This window comes from Mastomys coucha, unplaced genomic scaffold (assembly GCF_008632895.1).
Source record: "Mastomys coucha isolate ucsf_1 unplaced genomic scaffold, UCSF_Mcou_1 pScaffold23, whole genome shotgun sequence".
In the NCBI taxonomy this organism is placed as follows: domain Eukaryota; kingdom Metazoa; phylum Chordata; class Mammalia; order Rodentia; family Muridae; genus Mastomys; species Mastomys coucha.
Window position 1 is genome coordinate 51963825 of NW_022196906.1, and position 12440 is coordinate 51976264.

Here is a 12440-nt window from a genome sequence, read left to right on the forward strand (position 1 = left end):
TTTATGAAGGACTCACCCCACCCAGAAATCCCCAGGCTCTGCCTGTTGATGAGATGGAGCCTCTTAACTGCCTGCTGATCTAGCTTGCTCAGGGGGAAGGTGAGCAGAGAGGTCCTGGGGTACTCCACAGAGGGAAGGGCTATCCGACAGAGTGGGTGGGCAGGGTGCATGAAGGCGGAGCTTGCTTCAAACCTAGCTTTTGCAAATCACATGCAAATTCTTCTGCCCAGAAGGTGTACCTGCTAGACCCCATGTGACAACACCTGTCCCTTGTCTGGCCAACGGTGGGGTGGAGCTGTAAAGTGCCGGGGAAACCACACAAGTGTGGGGCTGTGGATGTTTCCTGGGACTGGGAGTTGAGGTCTTCACAGGCCCCAGCAGGCACTCCTTCTATCCTTAAGCCAATTAGGGATTCCTCCGAATAGTGGGGAGCCAGCGAGGACAGGGGCTGGTTCTTTTCCTTCTGACTCATAGGCAGGTGGCACAAAGCCTCTAGTAGTATAGAAAATTAGTGAGCAGACTCCCTGGAGCTCTCTGGCTGTCATTCCTGCCATAGGTCTCAGGACCCCCGATCCAAGGAGGAGTTCCAGGCCTGCCTTCCTTCTGTCAATCTTCCTGGACCCCCCACCCAACCCTAACTTCCCTCTTGCCCTCAAGGAGCTTCCCTCTGGCATGTTGGAGTTGTGGGGGTTGGAGGCCCCCAGTCAATTCTCTCTTCAGTCTAGGTTAGAGACCTGGCTCTCAGCCCCTAGAAACTGTCCACCCTGATTCCCTAAGGCCATATTTGCCTCCCGGAGCCTGTATGTAACTTTGGCCACCCTGAGTGCTGAGCTCTCAGAAGCTAGTAGTTTGTCATCTCTTAGTCCGTGCCATGGGGCCAGCTAGCAATGAGGGACACCCTCAAAGAGAAGGCAAACTTGCCTGTCAGGAGCAAGGACTGTCCTGTCCCCATCCTCCTGCACCCCCTGGGGGGCCTCAGGGATAGGGACTTCACCTGTGCCAGAGTGAAGGACTGCAGGGAAATAGATGTCCCATGACTGAAACATAGCCTGGAGCAGCTGGTTGGTTCCCAGTGTTGTTTACTTCAAGGCAGCTAGAATGGGGATTTGGAAAGGAAGGGAAGCTGTGCCCCGGGACTTGGAGATTATTCTCCCTGGCAGCTGAGGCATGAGGCTAGGGGCCTAGTCCTGTTAGACTGCACGGGAGGCCTCTTCTTCCTAGGCTCCTGTCGCCTCCTCAGGGTGGCTCTGGCTGCTGCTGCTGCTGCTTCTTTTAGGGGCAGTGCATTTGTTTAATTCTTGCTGATGTGGCAGAGGTCACTTTCTGTTGGTTGTGGCTTCAATCCTGACTGGTATCCCAGGGCAGCCAGCTCCGTGGACTGGGGCTGCAGGAGATAAGGTGAGAGGTCTCTGTGGCAGGTGCTACATTCTCTCTTTCTCTTTCTGTTCCTGGTACTTGGGATGAAGGCTGGCCCTCACACAGAACAAGCAAGTGCTCCACCAGTTAGCTACATTACCAGCCTTTTTTTGAACTTTTAATTTATTATTTTATTGTATGTGTACAGGCCTTTCCCCTGAGTGTATGTCTGCCCACTACCTGCATGCCTAGTGCCCTTGGAGACCAAAAGAGGACATCGTATCCCCCGGGAACTAGAGTTTTGGATGGTTATAAGCTGCCAAGTGGGTGCTGGGAATTGAACCCAGGTCTTCTGGAAGAGAGGATGGTATCCTTAAAGGAACCAGAATCCTTACCCACTGAGCCATCTCTCAAGCCCCTGGATTTTCAATTTGAAATTAACTCACTAAGCTTCCCAGAGTGGCTTTGAACTCGTTCTGTAGCCCAGGCCTTGAACTCTCAGTTCTGCTCAGATGCCTGAGTAATGGGGTGCTGAACCACACCACCAGGCTTCCCCTAGGTTTATGTTGTACTGAGATGAAGTCTCTCCAGCCCTGCCTGTCCCGGAACTCTCTATGTAGACCAGGCTACTCTTGAATTCACAGAGATCTATCTGCCTCTACTTCCCAAATGCTGGAACCAACTCGCTCATCTTCATAAATTTTTTTTTTTAAAAAAAATCTACATGCCTATAATCCAGCACTAAGGAGGCAGAAATAGGAAGAACCAGGATTCAAAGTTATTCTCAGCTAATTATAGTGAGTGTGAGTCCAACCTGGGCTACATGAGACTGTCACAAACAACAAATGAACAAAACTAAAAGCAAAGCAAGTAATTACTATACCAGCACAATTAATGATCATATTATTAATGTTTTGAGACACATTGTCTCTAACTCTGTAGCTCCAGAGAGCATATAAGTTTGCCCCGAGTAGCAAACTTGTGGCAATCCTCCTGCCTCACTCTCTGAACTGATGGGATTGCACTTCGAGAGGAAAGGATAGAGTCAGAGCTGTAGAAGATAAGCACCATTGTTATGCGGCCCTCCTGATTTTCTCTTAGAATTAGGTTTGTCTCGGATAAAGCCAGACACTAGTCTCCTCAGATCCGAGAGGCAACAGCGCCCTCTGGTGTCCAAAGCTCAGACCCTCAAAGGGAAGAACAAGAGAGGAGGTCCTGAGGAAGGGCAGAGTCACAAGATTCTGCCCCAGGGTGCCAGACCAGGCCCTGGGGTAGTCTGCAAGACTTTGCATGCCTGTTCTGGGAAGTTGGGCCGTTAGGAGCCTACGGAGACGCCGGAGATGCCGCGCCGTCACCGATTACACTAAAATCAGGATCTGTACTGGCCAGAGGAGATAAAGTCATTTCCAGAAAGTTCTGAGGCACTAATTATCCTTCCACAGGATGGAGGAAACAAATCTTTCCATAAACCATGGCCAAGGACTCTGTCTGGCTTTAGAAGGGCATTTTAGAAGGGTGTTTTCCATTCAAAGGGGGTCTCTGGAGGGGGACAGCCAGGTCAGCACATGTGTAGCAGGACATCTTGGGTTCCCTTCCTTGGCCTGCTTCTGATCCTAAGGCAACTGCCATTCTGGCCGCTGGCCCCAGTGCTGCTGGCAATCCCAGTTTTCTGAATGAGGACAGGTGAGAAGGGCACTTTATTGAGCACTTACTGCTGCTGGATGTTTTTCTTTTCTTTTCTTTTCTTTTCTTTTCTTTTCTTTTCTTTTCTTTCTTCCTTCCTTTCTTTCTTTTTTTTTTTTCAAGACAGGGTTTCTCTGTGCAGCCCCAGCTGTCCTGGAACTCACTCTGTAGACCAGACTGGCCTCGAACTCAGAAATCCGCCTGCCTCCGCCTCTCAAGTGCTGGGATTAAAGGCATGCACCACCACCGCCTGGCTCTTCTTCTTCTTCTTTTCTTCTTCTTCTTCTTCTTCTTCTTCTTCTTCTTCTTCTTCTTCTTCTTCTTCTTCTTCTTCTTCTTCTTCTTCTTCTTCTTCTTTGTTTGTTTTTTTTGCTGAATGGTTTTTAAATTATCATTTGTTCATGATACGTTGAGTAAAACAGCAGCACCTAGATCACCTTTGGATGTTGAAGTTGATTGGCAGAATTGCTCAAACCTGAGCTTTCTCCTGCCCCACAACAGGCCTCTGCTGGTAGCTGTGGAAACCAGAGCCCCCACTAGCTGGGTTTGGTTGGCAGAGAGATGAGCAGGAGGAGATGGTTGCCTCCTGCCTGCCCACCCTACCCCCCCCATTTATCACATGGTAGCCAGTCATGCCCACCCACAGCCTGTTGGAAATTGGGCGGGAGATTCTGGCTCCTGTGGTCTCAGGTCCTCAGGTGGGAAATCGAGAAGGGTGGGGAAGGTGGGTAGGAAGGAAGCTTTAGAGGCCTCCCTGAGCTTGCTTTGTAAGATATGGTTTGACACTGGCCCTTTGAGAGGCAGCCCAGGGCCCTGGTACCAGCCTGGGGCATCATACACTGTTGGGCAATTCCCCACCAGCAGCCAGAGCTGCCAGCAAAATTAGGATCAGCTTGTGGGCGTGAGAAACAAACCAAGAAAATGCAAACACCAGGGCTGGAGAGATGACAGTGGTTAAGCAGGATTTGTTGAGGACTCCACTTTGATTCCTAGCACTTGCAGCAGGAGACTCACAGATGCCTGTAGCTCCAATTCCAGGGCCTCCTACACTTCTGACCTCTATGGTAGGCACTGCACTTAGGTGTAGATATCTGTAGATACACTCACATACACATAATTTAAAAAAGGTAAATCTTGGAAAAAATGTAAAAACCGACCTCTTTCCTCAAGGGAGATAAGAAATCATTTATTCCACCCTGGAATAGAGACTTCGGCTCCCCAAATTCCGTGTTCCATGTGGCAGTAAGTTTTGTGAAGTTTTAAATATAGAACTAAGGAAGTCATAAGTCAACACTTTTCACATCATGGGTGAGTACATAAAGGTAGGCAGTTACAGCAAATTGGGGACATCTCAGACATAAGCCTCAGATGCTGTCTGATGGCATCCTTAGCTTTTGGATTAGTGGAAGGCAGGGGTCTGCTCATCATTCCAAAAGGACTTACCTAATAGTTATGTTAGACCACACATGGAAAGGGACAGTAAATGGCTATTCAAATGAAAGACTGAGATAGCTGAGATAAAGTGTACGTATGCTTAGGGCCTGCAACACTCCAATCTTTTATTTCCAAATGCTTACATTTTAATCAACCCGCTGTTGTAGATGCAGTTTCTTCCTCCTCCTCCTCCTCCTCCTCCTCCTCCTCCTCCTCCTCCTCGTCCTTCCTTAGTTTTTTTGAGACAGGGTTTCTCTGTGTAGCCCTGGCTGTCCTGGAACTCACTCTGTAGACTAGGCAGGCCTCAAACTCAGAAATCTGCCTGCCTCTGTCTCCCAAGTGCTGAGATTAAAGGCATATATCACCACTGCCCGGCATAGATGCAGCTTCTTTCTGAGGACTTGTTCATAGTGCCAACTCTGAAAATGACCAGAAGTGTCGTTGTAGTACAAGCCCTTCCACTCTGCCCCTCAGCCTACCTTCTTGGTGAGCTAAAGTGGAAGTTAAGGATTCAGTGGATGCAGACACCCAGAGGGACCAACAGAGGGCAGGCACCTGCACAGGGAATTTGGCTGACATTCAAGTGGAATCAAGAGGCAGCTGGACTCTGGGTATCTCCAAGATTTTGGAATTTAGTCCCCCTGTATACACTCTTTCTGAAAGGATGTGTGTGTGTGTGTGGGGGAATCTCCTCCCATTCTTGTCTCTGTGCCTCTGTACACCTGTAATCTTCATTTGCTTGCGTGTCATTCTAGGTAAGCATGTGTATGTGTATGCTAAGTCAAGAATGCATGTGCATCAGTGGCTCCAGTGGGTCCAGTACCAAAAAGATGATGGGGTCAGGTGTGGTGGTATAATCTCAGAACTCCACAGGCTGAGGTGGAGGGATCTTAGTTCAAGGTCAGTCTGAGTTACAAAATGAAATTGAGGTCAACCTGTGCTATGTATAGTAGAGCCTTGTCTCAATAAAGCAACCAGTGGGATGTGGTGGTGCACACCTTTAATTCCAGCACTCCGGAGGCAGAGGTAGAAGCAGGAGAATTTCTGTGAGTTTGTGGTCAGCATGGTCTACGTATGGAGTTCTGGAACAGCTAGGACTACATAGAGAGACCTTGACTCAGAAGGAGAAAGAAAGCAACCAAACAAACTACACAGACAAAAGCAGTGGGAGGTGGGGTGGGGAGATAGCTCCGTGGGTAAAACTGATCGGGGAGCAAGCATTCAGCACCCACTGGAATCCCACAAGACGGGAGGTGGCCACAAGGGACTCTTTGAAGCTCATGGCCCACTAGTCTGGCTTGTGGGATACAGAGAAAATAAAGAGATCCTGTCTCAAACAAGGTGGAAGGCCAGGCCTGCTGCTCACGGCTGTCCTTTGATCTCTACCTAAGCACTGTGTGCACACAAAACAACCAGGGCCTCAGCCTTGAAGGTAGTCCTTGGAGTGCAGGAAGAAGCACTGCAGAAGGAACTGGACATGGAACAACCTCTTTCCCCTCCTGCTCCCCCACCGCCTTCTTACTCTTTCTTTCTTTCTTTCTTTCTTTCTTTCTTTCTTTCTTTCTTTTTTTCCCCTGAGACAGGGTTTTCTCTTTCTCTCTGTAGCCCTGGCTGTCCTGGAACTCACTTTGTAGACCAAGCTGGCCTCAAACTTGGAAATCCGCCTGCCTCTGCCTCCCAAGTGCTGGGATTAAAGGTGTGCGCCACCACTGCCCAGCCCCTCTTTGGCTTTCTAACCCTTCTCCCCATTGCCTTTTTTCCCCCCTCTTGGTTCTTGTGACAGTAATATGTATGAGTTTCTCCTGGTTAGTGTGTTTGGGGATTAGAGTGGGAAGGGTTAGAAAAAGGACTTGGGGGAGGGGAAGATGCATATCAAGAATTCCCAGTCAGCAAATCAGAAGGTTCTCCAAGAGCTATGGTCCCCCAAGTTCCTGGAGCTGATGTTGGTGTGTGTCTTTCTAAGTTATATAGTTAGCTGGTTCTACTGTTTTACAATGAGATTCTCAGTACTAGCCAAGGCTAGCCTGGAACTTGCTATGTAGCTCAGTCCAGTTTCTAGCTCACTGCAATCCTCCTGACTGAGTGTCTGAAGTGTTAAGTTTCAAGTCATCACACCTGGCTAGACAAAGAATTTCTGCTTCAAATTAGTCTGTAAAAAACCCGACCAAAAAATGATGCAGAGAAGAGGGGGCATGTTCTAGCCACTATTAGTAACTTCTCTAGATTTTATGGGGAGGAAAACTTGAGGGTCACCTTGAAGTTGCATTTGTGATACAAACCACTTCTCATTCGATTGCCTACCTAGTTGGGGTGGGATCTGAGGAACTGTGGCTAGAAGGCAACCACTATGGGAAACTCACTTTTCTCAAGTGACCACGAGGGGGCAGCACAGACCACACTCAGTGCAACAGTCCTGAACAAAGAAGGTAGAGGGAGAGCCCAGCCTGAGAAATCAGGACCAGGCAGGAAGAGGGAATGAAACCTGCGATTTGCTGGTGCCTATCTTTAATCCTAGCACTTGGGTGGCAGAGGCAAGCAGATCTTCATGAGTTCAAAGCCAGCTTGATCTGTATAGTTAGTTCCAGGCCAGCCAGAGCCCAGAGCTACATAGCAAGACCTTAAACGAAAACAAGCAACTGGGAAACAGGAAGACTTCTTTTCCTCTCAGATCAATCCTGATTCTACTTATTTACTTTTTATTTATTTACTCATGCATTTATTTATTCATTGGCTGGCCTAGAACTCACTGACAGTGTACACCACCATGCCCAGAGGGATCTTATTTTTGCATGCAGTTGTGTGTGTGTTTGTTTGTTTTTAAAGACTAGGTCTTGCTATGTAGCCCAGGCTATCCTGTAGCTCTCAGTGAGTCTTGCCTACCTCAGGCCTACTCTACTTCAGCCCTACCTTTTGAAATTTTATTTCTCATGTATATGGGAGGTTTGCCTGCATGTACGGATGTCGTTTGCTACACAGCTACCATGTGTGTAGCTGATGCCCAAGGAGGGTGTTGGGTCCTCTGGAACTGGAGTTTCAGATGCTTGTGACCTACCCCGTGGGTGCTGGATGGAACCTGAGCGGTCTGGAAGAGCTCTTACCCCTGAGCAGCCCTTGTGTTCACTTCCTGCAGGTGTAGATCACAATTGTGTGTCACCATGACCAGCTGGCTCAATTTTTATTTCAAGTGTACACAAGGTGGGAGGGGAGGACAATTTCCTTTGAACATCGGGTCCTACCAATGGGGAAAATGTTGACTTCGATGACTACAGTTCCACTTGACACTTGCCCCTTTTTTTTTCTGGGGCAGGGAGAACTTGAGATAGTGCTGGGAGGCAGGGAGCCTAGCTCAATCGTAGATTGTTTGCCTACTATGGTAGAGGCTCTGGAGTCAACCCTTAGAACTAAAAAGGAAATCTACATCCTATATTCAGGAGGCAGAGGCAGATCTCTGATCTCTGTGAATTTGAGGCCAGACTGGTCTATATAAAGGGTTCCAGAACAGTTAGAGCTACATAATAGAGAGACTCTGTCTTAAAACAAACAATAAAAAAATCCTATATTCCATAGACATCTATAACCTTCCCAGAGAAGAAATACACCCTCTCCCCCATCTTCTCTGCATACATTAGCATATATTTGTTTTTAAACAAATAACTGGGCTGTAGTTCAGTTGGTGGAGTACTTCCATAGCAAAGCTCTAGGTTCAGTCGCAGTCAGTTGCCAGCACTGCACATACTGGGTGTACTGGTGCACACTGGTACCTGTAGCAATCAAAGATACAGGCAAGGAAGATGGGAAACTCAAGGCCATTCTAGGCTATTCTGTTGCTTGAATAAAAATGGCCTCCATAGGCTCATATGCTTGAGTATTTAGTCCCCACTTGGTAGAACTGTTTGGTATGGCCCTGTTGGAGGAGGTGTGTCCCTGGGGGTGTGCTTTGATATTGCAAAAGACTCCCACAATTTCCAGTTAGCTCTCCGCCTGCACCTCACAGATCAAAAAAGGAGCTGTCAGCTACTATGGTGTCCCGCTTGCTGCCGTGCACCCACCATGGTGGTGACAGAACAGGAAACTCTACTTATTTATTTATTCATTTATTTATTTATTTTAAAGATTTATTTATTTATTTTATGTATATGAGTACACTGTAGCTGTACAGATGGCCGTGAGCCATCATGTGACTGCTGGATATTGGACTCAGGACCTCTGCTTGCTCCTGCGTAATACACTATAGCTGTCTTCAGACGCACCAGAAGAGGGCGTCAGATCTCATAACGGGTTGTGAGCCACCATGTGGTTGCTGGGATCCGACCTCAGAACCTTCGGAAGAGCAGTCAGTGTTTTTACCCACTGAGGCATCTCACCAGCACCCTATTTATTTATTTTTTATGAGAAGGAAAACTTTATTATTGTACAAGGGTCGAAATGAATGGGGAAGTTTAGGTGTAGCAGGGCATCCGTGACCTAATTAGCATCGTATGCCCATTCCAACGGCCATGAGTGCCAAAGGTGCTGCTACTCTGCATCATGGTTTTCCCAATGCTGCCTGCCTGTCAGCTCCAGACCCCGCATTCCGATCCTGAGACAGGAGAAGGTGCGGAACAGCACCCCAGCCTCCATACCCACGGCACAACCCATGACAAAGCCCATCTTCACGAGATCAAAGCAGCTGGGCTGGGACTGCCCGGAGGGACCCACAGCCACCAGTATCTCGTGTCTCGTTCTCCCCTGCGATGGCTCAGCCATCTCACACCAAAAGCTGAACAGGAAACTCTAAAAAAACCTTGCTACTATAACTTGCCTCAGTTGTGGTATCTTATCACAGCAATAGTAAAGAAACCAAGACTGGTATATTTTGAGTTCCAGGTCTCTCTTTTGAGACCTTTGTGAAAACAAAATGAAACGAAAACAAAACAAAACAAAAAAACCAAACCAAAACAATAACAGAAAATAGAAATAAAATTAAAACATAAATGGAAAGCCAAATAAAGAGATACCTGACTCTGAGGCTCACATACAAACCAACCAACTTCACCTCCACAGGCCTTTGAGATGGCTCAGTAGATAAAGGTGCTTGCAGCCAAGCCTGAGGGAGAGTTAGATCCCTGGAACCCACATGGTAGAAGGAGGGAATAGACTCCTGCAAGGTGTCACCTGACCTCCAGATGCACCACTGCACACATAGACACAAATAAAATAAGTGTGAAAAGCAGAAACATAAAACCTCTGGGGAAACCAAGGCAAGAGGATCACGAGTTTCACCCCAGCCTGGGAGACACAGTGAAACCTTACACAAAAACTCAAAACCAGCCCTGCCAGCAGTGGTGGCAGAAGCCTTGAATCCCAGCACTTGGGAGGCAGGGGCAGGCCAATCTCTGAGTTCCAAGCCAGCCTGGTCTACAGAGGTAGTTCTAGGACAGCTGGGGATACACAGAGAAACCCTGTCTCAAAAAAACTTAAAAAAAAAAACCCACAGAAAAATCATAAATGGATTAAGCACAGTGGTGAACACCTGTAGCCAAGTGCCTGCAAGCTTTGGGGTCTGAGGCAGGAGAATTGAGAATTCCAGGTTAGCCTGGGGTACATGGTAAGATTCTGGTCTCAAAAATAGACAGGCTGGAGAGATTGCTCCACTGGTTTATTGAACACACGTCCCAAGACTGATTGATCAGGGCTGCAGTCTAGATTCAGGCGGTAAACTGCAAGCCTGAGGCAAAAATGCCATAGATCTTTTAAGCCTGAAATCTACAAACATCTGGGCAAGTTATTCCACCAGTCAGGATTGAGGGATAGGGGACTTCCAGTTGGTTGGGGTATTCAACTGTGGCAGGGGACTTGCCTTACTTAACAGTTATGTCTTAACTTGCCAACAAAATGTCAGTTGCCCACGTACATGATTCTTTCTGCCAAGTAGGATGGTAATTCCTAGGGAGGTCTGGGGAACTTAAAACTTTATTCAACCCCTACCCAAAATGGAAGTCTTATTCCTAATGGCTTCTTTTCCAGTTTTTTTTTTTTTTTTTTTTTTTTTTTGAGACAGGGTTTCTCTGTGTAGCCCTGGCTGTCCTGGAACTCACTCTGTAGACCTGTAAGAATTGAGCAAACAGGGACACCTCATAAAAATATGGAGGAGACAGGAATGTCCACTAAGCCTAAAGACAGAGAGCTTCAAAAAGGTTTAATGAGCAAACATCCATCCCCAGGAGAGGCCCTAATTTTGGGGGTAATGCTCAGTTCCAGGAAATGTCCCCAGTAGGGGTGGGTCTCCTCCCACCCCTCCTATGTGCAACCGGTATCTCCTCCTCACCTGGGGCACAGAGGTCAATGGACTCAAGAGACAATAGGCTCCACCAATGAGAAAGAACCAACTCATGCTGTAAACCTATGTACTGGGAAGGTATAAAAGTGTGTACTTTTGTTCCTCGGGGTCGCCTTTGCCTGAATGCTGGACGATCCCAGTATACTGGATCATTAAAAACTTCATGCTAATTGCATCGTTCTCTGGCTCTGTGTTTTTGTGAGTGGGACAACATCCTGGATGTAAGACTCGGTTCTCCAAATCTTACAGACCAGGCTATCCTCGAACTCAGAAATCTGCCTACCTCTGCCTCCCATGTACTGGTGTGTGCCACCACTGCCTAATGGCTTCTTATATTGGTATAGGTGTCTCTCTTACATTGGGGCCTATCCCAGGGGCAGCTGATAGGTACAGCAAGAGCTGCCAGGCAGTTGGATCAGGTCCACGTTTGTTGAAGCTAATTATACAAAGCAGTTCTAACTGACCTCTATTGTGATTGGTTTATAAGAACATCAAAGCATAGAATTTAGCAGAACATACAATCAACTGCGGCATGAAAAAGTTTCCTAGTAACAGCACATGAGAAAGTTTCCTTGTAACAGTAACAGCATAAAATGGCTGGCTAGACAGGCAATAGTTACATAGAGGAGCTGGTTCAATTCCCACCACCCACAAAGTGGTTCACAACCATCTGTAACTCTATTTCCTGAAGACCTACTGCCCTTTTCTGGTTTCTAAATGCACTGAGCACCATAGAACATAGACATACATGGGGGCAAAACACTATAACACATAAAATTAAATAAAGAATGTAGCAAACAACAAAAAAGAAAGTTGTGAATGTTAACAAGGCTGTATATGTTGGTCTGGAAAAATCTTCACATCAAGGTACTGTTTTATATAGGTCTGTCAAATTTTTAGTCATTTTAACTATTACTGATTTCAGTGGAATACTGAGTCATCCTGAATAACACAGACAGAATTTCCAAACATAAATAGTTGTTGTTACTATTGTTCAGTTTCAGGGTTTGTACAAGAACTCTTATTAATTTTTTTTTGTGCGTATGGGTATTTTGCTTGTTTGTTTGTATACCATATGTATGCAGTACTTGCAGAGGTCAGAAAGTGGGTATTGGATTTCCCCTAGAATTGGAGTTACAGAGGGGTGTGAGCTGCCATGTGAGTTCTGGGGATCAAATTCCGGTCCTCTGAAAGAGCAGCCAGAGTTTTAAGCTGTTGAACCATCTTTGTAGACCTTTATATGTTTGTTTTCATTTGAGGTGTTGTCTCGCAGTGTAGCCCTGGAATGGCCTGGAACTTGCTCTCTAGACCAGGCTGGCCTCAAATACACAGAGCCTCCGCCCCCTGGGTGCTGAGACTAAAGGTGTGCACCAGCCCTGGGACAGCAGATCTGCACCCATAAGTCAGCCTTTCCGTGTTTGCTGAAGTAACATTGCCACAGCAGTACCTGTGTCATAGTAAATTGCGTGTCTGCAAAGAGGCTGAGGCAAGGGGCAGGTGTCAAAGGTACCGCGAGGAGGCTTTCGTAAGTTATGTTGATGCAACGATCCTTGGCCACAGAATCAAGAGCAAGGGCTGTTTCTGTCCCAGGTTGAGCAGACAATGATGGGGCACATGTCCTGGCAGCATGCTCTCTGGTTGAGGCTGC

The 12440-nt window shown here is 47.1% G+C and overlaps 1 pseudogene; it reads right to left on the reverse strand.

Annotated features, from left to right (window-relative positions):
* Nucleotides 1-8941: 8941 nt before the first annotated feature.
* Nucleotides 8942-9219, reverse strand: LOC116073628 (annotated as a pseudogene).
* Between the last annotated feature and the right edge of the window lie 3221 nt (nucleotides 9220-12440).